Raw genomic sequence first — 17,330 nt, 5'->3', positions numbered from 1 at the left:
TACACACCTATTTTCCTTCAAGACACTCTGCATAACTGTCGTTAAGTAATTAAGTGTCCATCTCCCATACATAAGGACATATAAAGGTTTAAAGGAAAATAACAGAAAAGTATAAAACCACTCCCCCTCTCCAGTTGATTTACCTCTATAATTAACAGACAAAACAGACCTTAAGGCAAAAATTATTAACAAAACAAAAGGTGTCATTCTAACCATGCATGGTCCAAAGATAAACAGTGAGAATCTACAGAAGTTGTCTTCTGACTGTACATTTCCCAAGCGGAAAGCAAGTCATCAGCTAGGAAGACGAACACGGTGAAAGAGGGAGGGGGAATAAGACTGTCCAGGTGTGAAGCAGCAGTGAGAAAGTGAAGAAACGAGGGGAGCAGAGTATACGACTTCCAGACAATAAGGTCCCACTTAGAGGGTTGTAGCCGCAAATTTAAAGTGAGACTGGTACACATGGATATGTTTCCTCCATTCAAGTTCAGCTGTATAAGTCCAAGAGCAGAGGGTAGAAGCTGGATTTAACCAGAACTGCAGTTTCACCAAGCAAGTAGAATAAAGCAAGAAAATGCAACCGTATGTGCAAGGATATGATTTTAATGATCTCATCAAGAACGTACAGGGTAGCAAGGATGTGGTAGGACCAAAAGAATGGGCATTCCAGTGAAGTAAGGGTAGACTGAACTGGAAAAACAGCAGGTGGCAGTCCAACAGCACTGTCAGTGAAACTGAGATAACAAAAGGGTTGCAGTTATTGGTAACCGACAAGCCCTAAAATAGTGCTACTCAAAGTGTTGTCCCTGAGTGACTGCACTGAGAGAAGTATAGAAATTAAGAGTAACTGATTAGAAACTTACAGCAATTTGATATTGTCATGACAACCAAACAGCACTTCAATTTCCTACTATCTGATTTTGACTGTATTTTACCCAAAAAAAATCTACCAACAATGGACTGGAAATAAAAATATATTGGTCCTTTACAACAGACAATTCAAAGAAACATAAATTAGAAGTGGGGCATGCCCTGAGGATCTGCCAGTTTGCACTAACAAAGGGGACTCATTCAATCTGGAGTGGAGACTGGCCACACCTATGCCAGAGGCATTGTAGGTGCAGCTGACAATCTTAGCAGCAAGCAAGCAGGGCAGTCAAGGGTTCTACTAACCTGAGGATGTCAGTCATGAAGGAATCCAGCATATTCTTGGCTGAGGCTGCATGACTATACAGAGGAGATGCCAAAGGGTCCAACAAAAAGTGAAAAACCAAACAGACTTGAAAATGGCCCAAACTTTAAAATGTGCTCCCCGATCCATACATCAGAGAATAAAAATCCTTACTGGCAGGTGTCTGGGCACAAATTCTCTCCAAGCATTTGCTGACCAATAATCTATGCTGCAAAGGAGCAACCACTAGAAGGCCAGGCTTAAAATTTTAAATAGGAAAAAACTTAAACAGGAAAGCAGAGACATCAGCAACAACACACTGCAGGAGCGACCTCACCAATCTACCCCATTTACCCAAATAAAGAAACAGCAAAAACACTTTTTCCTAAGGGAAAAATGAGAAGAATCCAAAGTTGCTAGAAGATATTATCTAAAATGTCCAGTATTCAACAATAAAGAGACTTCTGAAGAAACAGGAAAAGTGACCTATACACAGATTAAAAAAAAAAAAATCACTAGAAAAATGAGTATCCTCAGATGTCAGACTTAGCAGACTTCAAAAGAGTTATTTCAAATATGTTCACAGAACTAAAGAAACATATTTTAAAAATTACAGGAAAGTATGATAACAATGAATCAACAAATAATTTCAATAAGACAAGAATCATTAAGAGGACCAAATGGACATTTTGACCATTTGAAAAAAAATTCACTAGAAGAGCTCAACATCAGATTCAAGATGGCAGAATAAAGAATCCCTCAACATAGTGAGAGCTCAACAGAAATTACACAAAGGGTAGAAAAAGAGTAAAGAAAAATGAACAGAGCCTCAGAAACTTACAAGACAACATCAAAAATACTAATGTGTGTAATAGGAAACCTCATAAAAAGAGTAAGAAAAAGGTAGAAAAGATATTTGAAAAAAAAATAGCCCAAAACTTCCTCTAAATTTGATGAAAAACACGAATCCACACATTCAAGAAGCTCAACAATGCCAAGTAGAATAAACAGAGGTCCACACAGATACAACATAGTCAAACAAGTGAAAGAAAAATCTTGAAAGCAGTAAAAGAAAAATAACTCATCATTAACAAGGAAACCACCAATTAGATCAACAGGTGATTTTTCATCTGAAACACTGGAGGCCAGAAAGTAGCAGAATGATATTCCAAGTGCTTGGGGTGGGGAAGTTGGGGGTGGGAGGAGGCAGGACGTGGGGAAGGGGAGTGGGACATGGGACTATTAATTAAGAATTGTACACTCAGCAAAACTATTCTTTCAAAATGAAGGTGGAGGGAGGGAAGGATAAAGGAACAAAGAAAACTCCCAGATAAACAGTGATTTAAGAGATTTCATTGGTAGCAGATCTGCTTTACAAGAAACAATAAAGGAAAAGTCCTTAGGCTGAAAAGAAATGACACCATACTGTGACTCAAATCTACAAAAAAGAAATTCCAGACAATGAAAAGTGTAATGTAAGTATGTAAGTCAGCATAAAAGACTTTATAAATAATTTTTACTTCTCTTACTTTCTTTTAAAAAATACAAGATTGTTAGATAAACAAGATTATACTATACAGCACAGGGAAATATATACAAGATCTTGTGACAGCTCATAGCAGAAAAAAAAAATTTGACAATGAATATATGTATGTTCGTGTATAACTGAAAAACTGCTCTACACTAGAATTTGACACAACATTGTAAAATGACTATCACTCAATAAAAAAATGTAAAAAAAATACAAGATTGTACAAAGCAATGATTATAACACTGTATTGCTAGGTTTACAATATATTTAAATGTTACATGTATGAAAATAATATCATGAAAGGGAAGGAGGATATGGAGCTCTCCCATACTGGAGCAATGTTTCTGTACCTTATTAAGTACTAATATGAAGAAGACTGTGATAAATGAAGATACAGATGTAATCCCCACAGCAACCACTAAGAAAATAACTCCCAAAATAAAGCTAAAACACAACTCCCCCAAAGGCACCTCTGGTGGTACAGAAGAAAAACAACAAAAATGAGATGTTAGAAAATAAATAACAAAATGGCAAAAGTAATGTAACCATATTAATAATTACATTAAATATGAATGGCCTAAACACTCCAATCAAAAGGCAGAGATTGTCAAACTGGGTAAAAAAGATCTAATTGCATGCAGTTTGCAAGAGACAGATCTTAGATTCAATTGTATAACAGGCTGAAAGAAAAGAATGGAAAAAGATATACTACGCAAAGAGCAACCATAAGAAAGCTAAAACATATTAGTATCAGACAAAATAGACTTTAAGATAAGAAATATTGCTAGACACAAAGAGGGACACTTCATAATGATACAAAAGTTAATATACCAGGAAAAGACAAAAATTATAAATGTATACACTACTTATAAATATATATGCACTTAACAAAGGCTCAAAATTACATGAAGCAAAACTAACAGAAGATAATTCAATACTTACAGTCACAGATTTCAATTTCTCATTCTAAATGAATAACACTAGACAGAAAATCAGCAGGAATATAGAAGTCTTGAACATTATTAACCAACTCAACCCATATGACATATACAGAACACTCTACTTCTTGGGTGGTTACTGGCATATATAATTGAATACAGGGTAATCCCAATTAAGATGTGGTCTACAGGAAGAGTAAAAAGAGAAAAAATCAACTTTGATTTGAATTAGATAATGCTTATAAGAACACAGGCCTCAAAGGAAAAAAAAAAAAAAAAACCCCAGAAATACAGGTTTGGACATTATCAGTATAAGCAGAAGCGACAGATGAATATATCAGCTTATCCAGGGAGAAAGAGTGAACAGAGAATAGACTTTAATAGTCTTTTTTTAAAAAAATGTGAACCAGTTGCTTTAATGTATAAACTGGTAGGTAAGAAAATATCCTTGGAGAAAAAAATACATAAAGATATCCATAAAACACACCCACAGAAGAAAGTTTTCCTTCTTGCAGTGTATTCTTGGATGTTTAGTAACTTCCAAAAGACTTAGAGTTGTAAGAAAGGAACATGATTAATGCGGTCTTAACTAAGACCACTGCAGGAAATCCTCCTGAGGATTTTGACAGAGCAGTGTATAAAATCATTAAGCACCCAACATAAGAAAGGCTTGCCTTTTATGGCTTTCAATTTTACCCCTTGTGAACAACCATCATTAACCATCCTATAACACCATGATAATGACACAAAAATGAATAAATTGACACTGTACTGTCCTTCCTGATATGACAAATGCAAAGTGAAGTCATTTGCTATTACAAGTTTACTGTTGCTACAGGCACTTTTCCGTTAAAACCACAAGTTGACACAAGCACAGACAATTAAGTAAAACTGCTTCTAGGCAAGATTTTGCTCTACAGTCAAATAAAATGGGGCATTCTAATTGCTAGCACTCCCGCATCTGTTAATGTCATATCACCAGCCTAGAACTGCAAGAAATACAAGCAGCTAATGCCTCTAGTATGATCTATATGAACCAGTTAACTTACTCTGAATCTCCACATGTAGAAGCCACAGTACTAGATAATTTATGAATTTCAACTTTGTCTCTTACACAAAACAATACTCTGAACTAAAAATGGCTTTCTATTCAGACAAAAAGGCAGCTTTAAAGAGGGTCAATGCTTAGTTATCAGCTACCACACCAGGAACTGGGAAATGTACAGTACATTCCTAGTGGAACTCAGAGTCAAAGGAAGAGATAACTGAATAATCACACAAATAAATATTAAATTTATTCTGTGGTAAATCCAGCAGTGAGAAGGTATGTTGGCACCATGGAAGGAGAAAAAGAAGAGGAATGTAACATTAGCCTAGGAGATCTAGGAAGGTTTCCAAAGGAGTAAATAGGAAACACTGTATCAGGAGGGCGACACAGATTTGAGCAGATTTGTACTTCAAAAAGACCACTCTGGCTGCAGAGTAGAGACTGGATGGAAAAGGGGACAAGGGTAAATGTCATAGAACAATTCAAAGGCAAGGCAAAAAATTACAGTAGCTCTAGACTGACTGATAGCAGCAAGAGAGATATGGACAGATCTGAGAGATCATAGAGCAAACATGGGAGGAGAGAAAGGCAAGTATCAAGGACAAGTCTTTGGTGTCTGGATTCTGGAACTACACTGATGGCAGAACCAATCACTAAGGGAACATGAAAGACCTGTGCAGTGAATGGAGAGGGGGAAGGGACATCAAGAGTTTGTTATTAGGCGTGGGGAGTTTAAAGTGCCTTTGAGACATCCCAATAAATGACGAGGAAGCACTACGATATTAATATTTAGATCTAAAACTCAGGAGAGGTTGGGGATGGATTTTCCTGCCAATAATATTAAAGTGTCCTTGGCATTCCTAGGCATGTCCTTGGCATTTATTTATTAACCAAATAAAATCATGAATTTAAAAAATTCAAATCTTTGAGAATCAGTACCATTTTCTCTACTTCTGTCTCTCTGTAGCTTACTCCCATCATACTTAAAAGTTATGACAGACGAAAAAGAAAGGCAGCAAAGTAAAGAAAAGAAATCTAAGAAACTTGGGTTCTAATCCTAATTCTGCTATTCACTGTATAAATTAGGATAAGTATCTTTTTTTAGTTGCTAACCTGTAAAATTAAAAAAAAAAAAGTAGGGCTTAAGGATGCAGACTCTAATGGTTGTTAAGGGAAACAGACATGAATACATGAAACAATGTTTAAAGAATGCTTTAAAAAGTCTAAAGCATTATAGACATGCAATGTATTGCTCAAGCACACTACTTAGATACTTCTCAGGACATACCTGTGTGTCTTTAGGAAAGCAGAGCAGCTGTTTTAGAGGTATTTTAGTACTAATCTTAGACTTAACTGCAAATAATTCAGGCCTTGGCTTGACTGGATCAGATTGTTTGATGGTCAAAGACACAATATATCCGTGTGTGTGTGCATGTGTATGTATGCATGTATATATGTATGTATGTATGTGTATGTGTGTGTGTATGTGTATGTTTATATGCAATAACTTTTAAAATCAAGCACTGTCTAATTTCTAAAATCAGCCCAAGCACTTAAATGCATAACCCAGCCCTAGCAACTCCATTAGATAAATACAGTTGACCCTTGAAAGCAACAGGGTGCGGCACTGACCCTCTTCACAGTCAAAAACCCACATATAATTATACAATATAGTCAGCCTTCCCTATACTCCTTTCCTCCATATCCTTGGGTCCCCCATATCCACGGGTCCCCCATATCCACAGCTCACATAGTACTGCAGTATTTACTACTGAAAAAAAATCCTCCAAAGTGGACCCATACAGTCCAAACTTGTGTTGTTCAAGGGTCAACTGTACTATTATCCCATTTTGCAGACAAGAACAAAGTTAGGGAATTTGTACAAACTCAGCAGATTCAATACTGGAGTCAGGATTTTAACAAAAGCAACCCCAGAGTCCAATTTTACTATACCTTAATATAATGAGCTGCTCAACATATTTGCTATCGAAGATAGTAATAAAGTCAAGAAAAAGGGTGCTTCTGCTATTCTGCTATAATTCCTACTTTTAATTCTGTGATTATCAGTCAAAAATGCTGAAGGGTATGCTGCCAAAAATTAGAAGCAAGCAAGATGTCCTTTATTAGGTGAGTGGATAAACTATTACATTTGGACAATGGAGCATTATTCAAAGCACTAAAAAGAAATGAGCCCTCAAGCCATTAAAAGACACTGGAGAAACTCAAATGCATATTACTAAGTAAAAGAAGCCCATCTGGAAAGGATACATAGCGTATAATTCCAACTACACGCCATTCCGGAAAAGGCAAAACTATGGAGAGATAGTAAAAACATCAGGGTTTGGGCTAGAGAGAGAGACAGGCAGAGCAGAGAGGATTTTTAAGGCAATGAAACTGTGATGGTGGATACATGTCATTACAAATTTGTCAAAATCCAAACACTGTGCAACACCAAGGGTGACCCTAATGTTAAGTACGGACTCCATGATAATGATGTGTCAAATGTAGGTTCCTCAGTCGTAACAAATGTATCACATTGGTGAGGGATGTTGATAACAGGGGAGGCTATGTATATGTGGGGCAGGGAGTGTATGAAAAATCTGTACTGTCCATTCAATTTTATTGTGAATCTAAAACTGAAATAAATAACTAAAGAGTCTGTTTAAGAAAAAATCAAGTTGCCAGAGGGTAGCAGAGAAGGGGGAGGAATGAACAGGTGGAGATCTTTAGAGCAATGAAACTATTCTGTTAGATACTGTAATGATACACAGGCATTAGGCATTTGTCAAACTCCACAGAACTGTTATTCAACAGAGTATCACTATTTTTCAACACAAAGAGTGAACCTTAATAATAAACTTGAACTTTGATAATGTATCAATATGAGCTCAATAATTATAACAAATGTAACAAACTAATGCAAGATGTTGTAATAGAAGAGAGGAGCGTATAGCTCAGTGGTACAGTGCATGGGTTCAATCCCCGGTACCTCTATTTAAAAAAATGTAATAAATAAATAAACCTAATTACCTTTCCCCTCAAAAAAAAAATCTAAAAAAGGAAAAAATAACAGGGAAAACTGAGGAGGGAGCATAAAGGAATTCTCTATGCCTTCTGCTGAATTTTTCTGCAAACGTAAAAGTACTCTAAAAATAAAAATCTACTAGTTTTTCTGTAATGCCGAAAAAAATTGTTAGCTTGGAGCTTCTGGGGGGTGGGGAGGTTGGGGCCGGGGGTGGGATGGGGAGCGGGCAACTCTGTCCTCTTGAGAAGCCTGGCTGAAAATAAAGCCTACAAGAAAAGTAAAGAGCCACTATACAAAGAGAGATGATACCCAGTACCAAGATGATATCAAATGAGCTCCTAGATAGAACAAGGCCAGCTGCACACTGGATTTATCACAGTTAAATGAGCCTTTTAAATCTCATTTTTGCTTTTTAAAAAATGCATGTGGTACCACATATACATACACACACACATACACATATCTGTCACCTGCATAAACATGTTCATAGGAGCTAGGGTCACAACATACAGAAAACCGCTGCAGTTAACAGCTCTACCTGGAGACTTCATGGAAAAGGCAACATGAGAACAAATCTGCACCACCCTGGCCTTTGCTTGTCAGTATCGGAAAACTAGCGCCTCCTAGTGGTGCTGCTGGTCAATTTTAGACACTCAACCAGCATAAACACGCAACCATGAACTAGCTGGGACCTCAATGTTTCCAAAAAGCTTCAAGGGATATTTTTTAAAGATACAGGCAATTTCATTTGTAAAACCCACTAAAACAGTGTTTCAGTCACTAACGATTTTAAAAAAGAAATTGATAAATGTTTTATTGCCTATTTGTAGACTTTCATGAAAGTTGTAATTTGAAAAGATAAACAGAGTAAGTGGTCTACCCACTCTGACAACTATCTAAACAATTCTATTTAGGTTTTCAGAACATTTTAATTATTTTTATTAATTATTGCTCATAGTTAACCTGAAATGTATAATCCTCATTTCTAAGAAAAGAATATGTAGGTCGATGGCCAAGTTATATTTAGATACATTTAAACAGATATATTTAGAACAGTTTCTGAACTTCCAACCTTCTTCTTAACCTAAGACTAGATCATGCTACACAAGCAGCCTCCTTTCACCAAAATTAAAGTTCTGAACATCTGGATCTTTACAAAAGATAATTTAGATTATATATTTAAAAGATAAGGTTTTAATACAGAGCCCTTTCAATCAAGTTTTTCTAATATATTTGAAGTTTGATATTTAAAATTGTTTTTGGTGCTAAACCATTCATAGACACTTCTGTTGCCCCATAGCAATGCACATTCGTGGAGAATCTGGTGCTAAAATTCGGTCTTATCCACAAATACACAAGAACATATGTCCTGTGTAAATCAAGGTACATCTTCACTTTACAATGAAGAAGGTAAACTAGACTGCTCCTTGCTTAGACCCATAGTTAGTTTCGTTTCGTTCTTTTTTTTTAAACTACAATTTCTTTATACACATTTCCTTACAATTAAAATAAAATTTGAATTTGCTTTGAGGCCTACAAGATAGGTGTTGCTCAATTCTCACCTCAGAATCATTTTGTCTCATTAGGCTGCAAATTCTTCAGGCCAAGATCTGTGATTCAGGGGATTTTGCATTTGCTGTTCACACTGCCGGGAAAGCACTCATCCCGATCTTTTTTGGTGTTGGCTCTTACACATTTCAGGTCTCAATTCAAATTCACATTAAAAAGGCCTTCCCTAAATGTATTAAATGCATACTCTCACCCATTCCCCATTCTCTATTTTTTTTAAAGTACCTAAAATTACCTTGCTGATTTATGTGTCTAGTTTATTGTCTGTCTGCTTCATAGAATATGACACAAAAGGGCAGGGACTCTGACTCACTGATTACCATATCTGCAGTACCTAGAAAAATACCCAACACACAGTAGACACATAATAGCTATTGAACATATAATCAGTATTTATTAAGCAGAAGACATTTTGCTAGGCCCTGTGGATAAGAAGTCCCATATCATTTAAGATAAAATGTTTTATTAAAATAGAATTTTAAGGACATCTTAATTTTTAAATCAAGTTGACATTTTAAAATCTCACATATTTGTTAATAACGTCCAAATCTTAGAATTTTTAAGGACAAACTCTACAAGTGCAGTTACTCTTTCCTTCAGCACTAACTTTAACTACAGATGCATTATTAGCATAACACGTGCCCTTTAGATATGCATAATGATACTAGGCTTTAGAAATGAATTATTTTTCAATACAGCAGCCACAGAATATGCAAATGCATGCCATATCCTTGCTCAGATCTATGGCTCAATTAGTACAAGCTAGAAATGTTTAAATAAGAAATACTAAGCACTTCGTTATTTGGTTTTACCCATAAATATACAAGAATACATCTTTTGTGTAAGTCAAAGCATATTTACATTTTACACTTAAAAAGGCACACAAGACTGCTCCTTTGATAATTTTCCCTAAAAACAAAACACTCATTGTTTTGATTCATTTTATAGAAACCACACAACTGCCATTTCTTTGGTATCTTTATATACGAAGAAAATGGGATAGTTTTCCATACTGCACTTACTTAACATTATGCCCAAGGAATGCCAAATGGTTAATCAATAAAAGAAAAATCTACACCGTATAAGGGAGGGATAAGAAGAAGTTATTAAGTAAAGGAGTTGTCGTTTAATAGCCTCACAGTAGTCTAGTCTAAACAAAACTTCTAAAGTTTAAAAAAATGGGCTTAGCTTAAAATCCAAAAATCATTAGCTCCCTTACAATTTAAATATTCAACTATGCAAGTTTATTACTAAATTTGTAATTCAAAAATGATGCCCTCTCCTAGCACTAAAAATCAAAGCAACTGTAAGTTTCTATATTTTTGTTAAAACACTGCTTTCTTGCTATGGATGAGACTTAAAAAAAAAAAAAAGTCACAAGACCACCATAAGAATGAAGCTAACTCTAAAACAGTAGAAGTTCCTGCCTCTGAAACAGTTATAATATGAAACAGATTATAGCTTGTGTTTTGCTAACTCATTTTTTTAAGTAGTAATAACTTCCCTAATATGTAATCGGGACCAAGGTTAAAGAAACCAAAATCCGTGACATTTGTAGGTCTTTAAAACCACTCTCTTAGGTCATCAAACTTTGCCTACTCTACACCTAGAAACTTGGGAAAAGGAAAAAAAAAGCCCAAGGTATTTTGCAGTTTTGCTCGGTTTTGTTTTTTAAATATAAACAAGAACAGGGGGACAAGACAGGGGACCAACAGACAAACTGCAACCTGTGAAGACGTAACTAGAATGAAGCAGCGCTTTCCAACAGTATTTTGTGTGCCCACTTCTTGCTGGTGTGGGCAACTGGCAGAGAAAGACTCCTAAAGTGACTCTGCAGTGTTAGGCAAGTTGGATACCGGAACAGACATTGTGACAATCTAATTCTAATGGTAGGAGAGAATCACAATAGTAGTAATCATCAAAAAAATTAGCACCTAACAATTACTACGTAATTTTTCTGACTGTTGCACACAAATCCACTGCTGGAAGGGTGATTTTTAAAGCAACACCTCCTCCACCCACCCACACAATGACTGAGAAAACGTAAGCCAAAAAAATTAAGAGTTAATCTTATACATGAGGAAGGAGGGAAATAACACATAATGAGGAAAGTAATTTAAAAGAAACAACTTATTTGTATAAATGTTTTTACTTACCCTCCTCTGCCCCATTAAATTACAATCTCCTTTGAAGACAGGGACTATGTTAATCATCTTCAGTTCACTCACCGTTCCTAACACACAGTATTTAATAAATACTTGCTGAATTGATGAACTGAGTCATTTTGGAAAATCAGCAAGACCACTAATGAAACAGTTTTTGCTTAACAGGACCAGTGACTTGTATATAAAAATATATCCCATTACATAGAATCAGTATGATTTCCAATAGAGCAACTTCCCTTTTATCTTTCCAAATAAAAACATATGGCGGGGGAGGGTACAGCTCAAGTGGTAGAGCCCATGCTTAGCATGCATAAGGTCCTGGGTTCAATCCCCAATGCCTCCTCTAAAAACAAATAAATAAGCCTAATTACCTACTCCCCACCCCCCCCAAAAAAAAACCAGTAAGACAAAACTGACACAAATGCTAATAGCCTAGTAAAGCTACTTCCTTACATTTAGAATATGTATATAAAGTGACCGTGTATTTATAAAGATGCAAAAACCAGACACGAAGAAACGAAATATCATAAGTCACATAACCAGTGAGGTAAAAAGGAGAATCTCACTAAAAATCAAAATGAAGCCCGCTCTCCCCAGATGTTCAGTTCTAGGAAGATTCTATTACATCTATAACAGCAATGTTCCCAAATTTTTTGAAATAGAAAAATTAACCTCTTTCCTAATCTGTATACATAAAAACTAACATACTTTAATGACAACAGTATTCTTACTGTAAATAAGCACCAATATCTCAAAATAAATTTTGCTTTCAAAGGACTTCTTTTGATTATTTGTCAGGATTTGGGGTAAACATTTCCACTGAGAAGTTCTGGTATGGATAATGTGGACAGTGCAAGAACCAAATATTCAGATTGAAATAAAAATGTCTACAGAATTACAATATAATGGAAATAGCCCTTTTATCCACAGCAACTCATCCCTTCCCTTAGCTCTGAAAAGGAAGAGGTTGAAGAGGCTATAACTATAAACCAGATATAGTATAAAAGACTCAGGATGGGAATGATTAAAGATATTCAGAGTGAGGAACTATGAGTAATTAATTAATGGAATTAGGCAGGGAGCATAAGCGGCTGCTAACATCACAGAGAACCAATCATGCGCCTCCTGATCCAAGTACTCAGCATCACCTACAAAGTACTTTTGCCCCTCAAAGAGAAAAAAAAAGAATGAGAAATCAAACCTGATCAAGTCTCTAATACCTAATATCAATTAACAAGAAACACAGGAGACAGAGGTACACTACTACAGGAACAGAATTTCAAACCATGGGAAAATTGTTTCTTCAACAAGTAATCTGTCAGGAAAAAGAAATGGAGGGGGAACTTACAGATTACAAAACAACGCACAGACCTTATTTGGCCCTTGCTCTGAATAACTGTAAAAACACACTTACAAGACAGGAGAAATCTGAACATTGAGTATCATATGATATTAAGGAATTATTACTAATTACATTTCAGTGTGATAATTATTTGACTTTTTTCCTTCAAGAGTGAAGTTGACTAAGAAACTGGAGTGTTACAAGGCTGGAGTACAGAGAGGGAACACTAAAAATGAATGCAGTTGAATGGACTTGGCCTACCCGGAACTGAAATATAAACTGTGAGATTGCAACCACGGGAAGAGAGCAGCTTTGCCTCCTTGCCAGCCAACCTCTTCTCCACTGATACAAGCTCTATAAATAGGTCAAGAGTGACAATGGCTGCTCAAATCTCTTCATGCTGCAGATACTACCACCACTGACATGTATGGGGCCCAGCACCAGACCAGGGCTGTGAGTAAACTAGCATCAAGCAAGAAGCCCAGGAAGTTACCAAAGGCAAAGAACGCACAGTGGCTAATGAGAGACCCTCCAAGTGCTCAAAAGCACCAGTGTAAATCAAGCATAATTAAAAACACAGGTTCTAGATTTCCCCCAAGATTTCTGCCCTGGCCATTTTCTATCTCCCTCTTTAGATAGTACACATAAAATGGGCCACCACATGCTGGGACCTGAGGTCCCCAAAATAAATACTGCCAAAAAACTATCCACCATACACACACTCAGGCTCACAGCAAATTGTTTAGTGGATTGCAGTGGAGACAAATAATGGGAAACCCTTGATGAAAAAAAGTTGATTTAAGAATAAACTATGCTTCTATGCTGGGTTTAAAAACTAAGGCAGGCAGGATACTGCTTAAAATCCTAACCACATGAGGTTTTTGTTCATAATACAGAAAGGAAAACAGTCCTGTTTTCCTAGAGCTTTAGTCCACACCCAACTTCCCTATCCCCAACAATACCCTTCTCTAATTATAAGACACCTAACAAAATGCTGACTCTGGACATCAAAAGTTATTTTTTTTTAAACCCGACAACTCAGTAAAAAATAAATTCTATTGATCTCTTTGGTCAGTGTCTGGTTTCCCTAACGTTAACCATGCCTGTGAAAACTTACATCTCTAAGATACCTACCTTAACACAATCCTAGTTTATCCACATTCTTGGGAACGGCTGCTGTAAGTACATTTTAACACATTTAATTTTGTTGTTCTCGGAACAACAATCAGAACTAATTTACTAACACATGGGCTTAATCCCAGGCAGACTGGCAGTAAAAAAGAACAGTCAAGTCTCCAATCATTTTCTTTTAAGCTTAGAGACCCATTCAAGGGGGAAAAATGCTATTTTCCAATACCTTATTTTAAATGATTTTATAAAAAGACTAACTCCATACTACAGCTGTTTCACAACACTTATACTTTTTCTCCTATGGCCTACTTTTCTTCTCCACATTTTAGAGCAGAAAAGAAACTCAGAAATCATCTGGTTCCCTAGATTTGAGTTCCTGGAGCAGAAATTTCTTTCATCTTTGTACCTGTCCCCACCTGGCACCTGAGTGCTCAATAAATGGGTCTTTAATTAACCAGGTATTACTACTCCCACATACGAATTAAATTCTGTGGATAGATTTCGACTTTTGATTAATCTTCACTTAACTAGAAAATACGCATCCAGGTAGTTTTCAAACCCAAGTCAAATTAGTAACATAAGACTTACACCATGTATCTACTGGTTACAAAGTAACAGAAACTGAGGTCCCTAATTTTGAGTAAAGACATGAAAGGGAATAGAACCAAAACTTAAAACACTGTCAATTAAAGCCACAAATCCTAAATAAGACAACCCTCAAATCTGAGTCACACTGGTTACGTTACAGTATTTTTAAACCACTTTTACTATTACTGCTACTAACACGTTATAACTATGTCCACTACATACAACACTTCCTCCCCTAGCAGTTCAGCAATATAAGAGGATAAAACAAGCAAGATAATTTTAGTTTCACCCTGCTCCTTCCTTTTTTCACAAGGACCTGTAGGCTGTGGGTGAAAACTGACTGAACATCAATCCACTTCTTCTGAGAAGCTGCCACACGAAAGCAGAGAATGTTATTTCCTTAAGTTCAATCATATGAGTTCTGAAAGAGTAAGGAAAGTAGGTAAAATTAAAGATAAAGGCTCAAAGTATTTAGAAAAGTTATGACACCAATTGAAATTAATGTTAAGACTGGAATTTGACAACTAAAGAAAAACAACTATCAAATTAGTCTGCTGATCAAGAATCAACCCATAATAAATAAATAAAACCAATAAAATTTCTACTCAGTGAACTTAAGGATAAAGAAAAATCTTTCAAGGAATGCCTATCTCATCCTTCGTATTCCATCTGAGTTTTTTCCCCCTTAAAGGAGAAAATTAATAACTCATTAGCAGACCAGGGTACCTTTACACCCTGGCTGTACCTTCATCTAACCCAGAGAGTTTACATCTATCCCTCTGTAAACTCAAGGCACTGGCCACACTTAACTGTTCAAGATCACTGATACTCATGACTTCACTTAGGCTGTTCTCTAGCCTCGAATGCTCACCTGAAAATACATCTCAAACCTCAGGTTTAAATGCATCAGTTCTTTAGCATCAAGACCTGAGTCTCATTCATCACTACAGCACCAGCAACGAGAGCACCACCGAAACGCAGTAAGCAATCAACAACCAGTGCTGTGAAAATAAAGAGGTTCCACCTGAATGTTTTGTCCTGTTTTCCCAGCAGCTCTTCCCCCTTCTATAGTCTCATAGCTTTCTACTCAGTTATCAATACGTCTATTTCGTTTTTACTTCTTAATTATCCAAGAAATTTTATTTGGCCCCACACTCTTTTTGAAAATAATACAGAATACCAAAATTAGTATGGTTCAAAAGAAAATATGTTAACAGTGCAGCATTTTCCATCCTTCACAGGTTTTCTCAAGTACCGTCAATTCAGTAAACACGAAAACACATGGTTTTCATGTCCCTAGTTACCTGCAGGAAAATTAGGAAGGTCTAAGATGATTTACCAAAGTTACAAACGTAGCGTCTGAGTCTCTAGCATAAACATACACCAGTTCCAAACTTTAAAAGGGAAGAAACAAAACATTCTAATCACCCATACATTAGCTCTATTCATGCTCACATCAGAACAAAATCATAAGATTGAAGATCTCAGTAAAACAACGCCTCAAATAATGAGTAACTACACAAGCTCCCAGAAGTTACTATTCATACACTAAGGAAACTTAAGGTACCAGTATGAAATAGAACATTTGAAGGACAAACTCAGTTCTATCAGAATAGCATTAAATTAGAATCTAAAGCTAAATTTTTCTTTAATATATAGGTCTTGGATTGATCATGAAGACTACAGGACAAAGCATTATAACACTCTTTCATAAATGCACTTAACAGTGATGTAAACTGAACTACTGAGTAATGTAACAACTACACTGTGAACTTAATAAGAAACAATGGGGAAAGTTTCCAGTTCCAAAATCTAGTCAATCCCATTTTTCACCAAAAAAAAAAATCAGAAAAAAAATTTTTTTTCATTAGGAAACTGTATTTAGCTGACACTTCAGGTATAAGTCAATTACCTTCAAGCTTCTCCCTTCCTTTCATATTTTGTCACCTATTTTGAAGTTTACATCTATGCTGACATTATGAAAAGGACATGGTTTGAAGTTTTAAGATTACAATGGTACTGAAAAGCACTCTGAAGGAATCTGATTTAGAAATGTCTAAAAATATTTAGACATTTATTTCTCATTTTATGTAACTGCATGAAGTTTCACTAAGGCTCTTCTTACAGCAGCATACAGGTCATTGCAGTAAATTCCTTCTTAGTTTCCCAAATTCAAATTTAAGTCATAATTTTATATTTACTCAGCACCTACTGTGCATAAAGCACTCAACTAGGCATTATATTGGCCAGAATACTCGGCCCAAAGTATTACACTTCTTACTAGAAAACCTCAGCATTGTGACTCCTCAGGACATCAGTTAATAACTATCAATTGTCGGTCTCTAAAAATGCTAGTTAAACCAAAAAACAATGCTCTCACTGAAGGAATCCAGACTGACAGGGTCAGCAAAACCACATGAGAAGTTAACAGCCTCCGTCCTTAAAAGTATTCCACAAGGGAGTAGTTCAAGCTGTTAGCAAGTGCCCCACGACACTACACAGTAACAGCCTTAGCAAAACTGCCAGATGTATTTGTAGTTAAGAGGTCCAACCTTGACAAAGCATCATCTGGGTTTTTCAGCCTCCTAGGTGGCAGGAGTCAGAAAGCAGAAGCTCAGGCAAGAAACACCACATCCAGCACAAACTGCTCAAGCGGTTCAATCTGGGAGAACAAGCACAGACGTTCATTCCTTCAGTCTGTGAACATCTATTCCGTGACACAGGAGAGGACGGTTTAAAGGGGAGAATGAATGACGTGAGGTTCTGTTGGGGGCTGCTGTTCCAACAATACACTCAGATCGGTGCTACAAGAAATAAAGTAC

The 17,330-nt window shown here is 36.2% G+C and overlaps 1 protein-coding gene across 4 annotated transcripts in view; it reads right to left on the bottom strand.

The window, feature by feature from the left end:
* C30H18orf25 (chromosome 30 C18orf25 homolog) overlaps positions 1–17,330 on the bottom strand; it is a 67,270-nt gene that overhangs the window by 48,367 nt on the left and 1,573 nt on the right. The window lies entirely within an intron of this gene.

This window comes from Camelus ferus, chromosome 30, assembly GCF_009834535.1.
Source record: "Camelus ferus isolate YT-003-E chromosome 30, BCGSAC_Cfer_1.0, whole genome shotgun sequence".
Classification (NCBI taxonomy): Eukaryota; Metazoa; Chordata; class Mammalia; order Artiodactyla; family Camelidae; genus Camelus; species Camelus ferus.
This window is presented reverse-complemented; position numbering and strand designations above follow the sequence as displayed.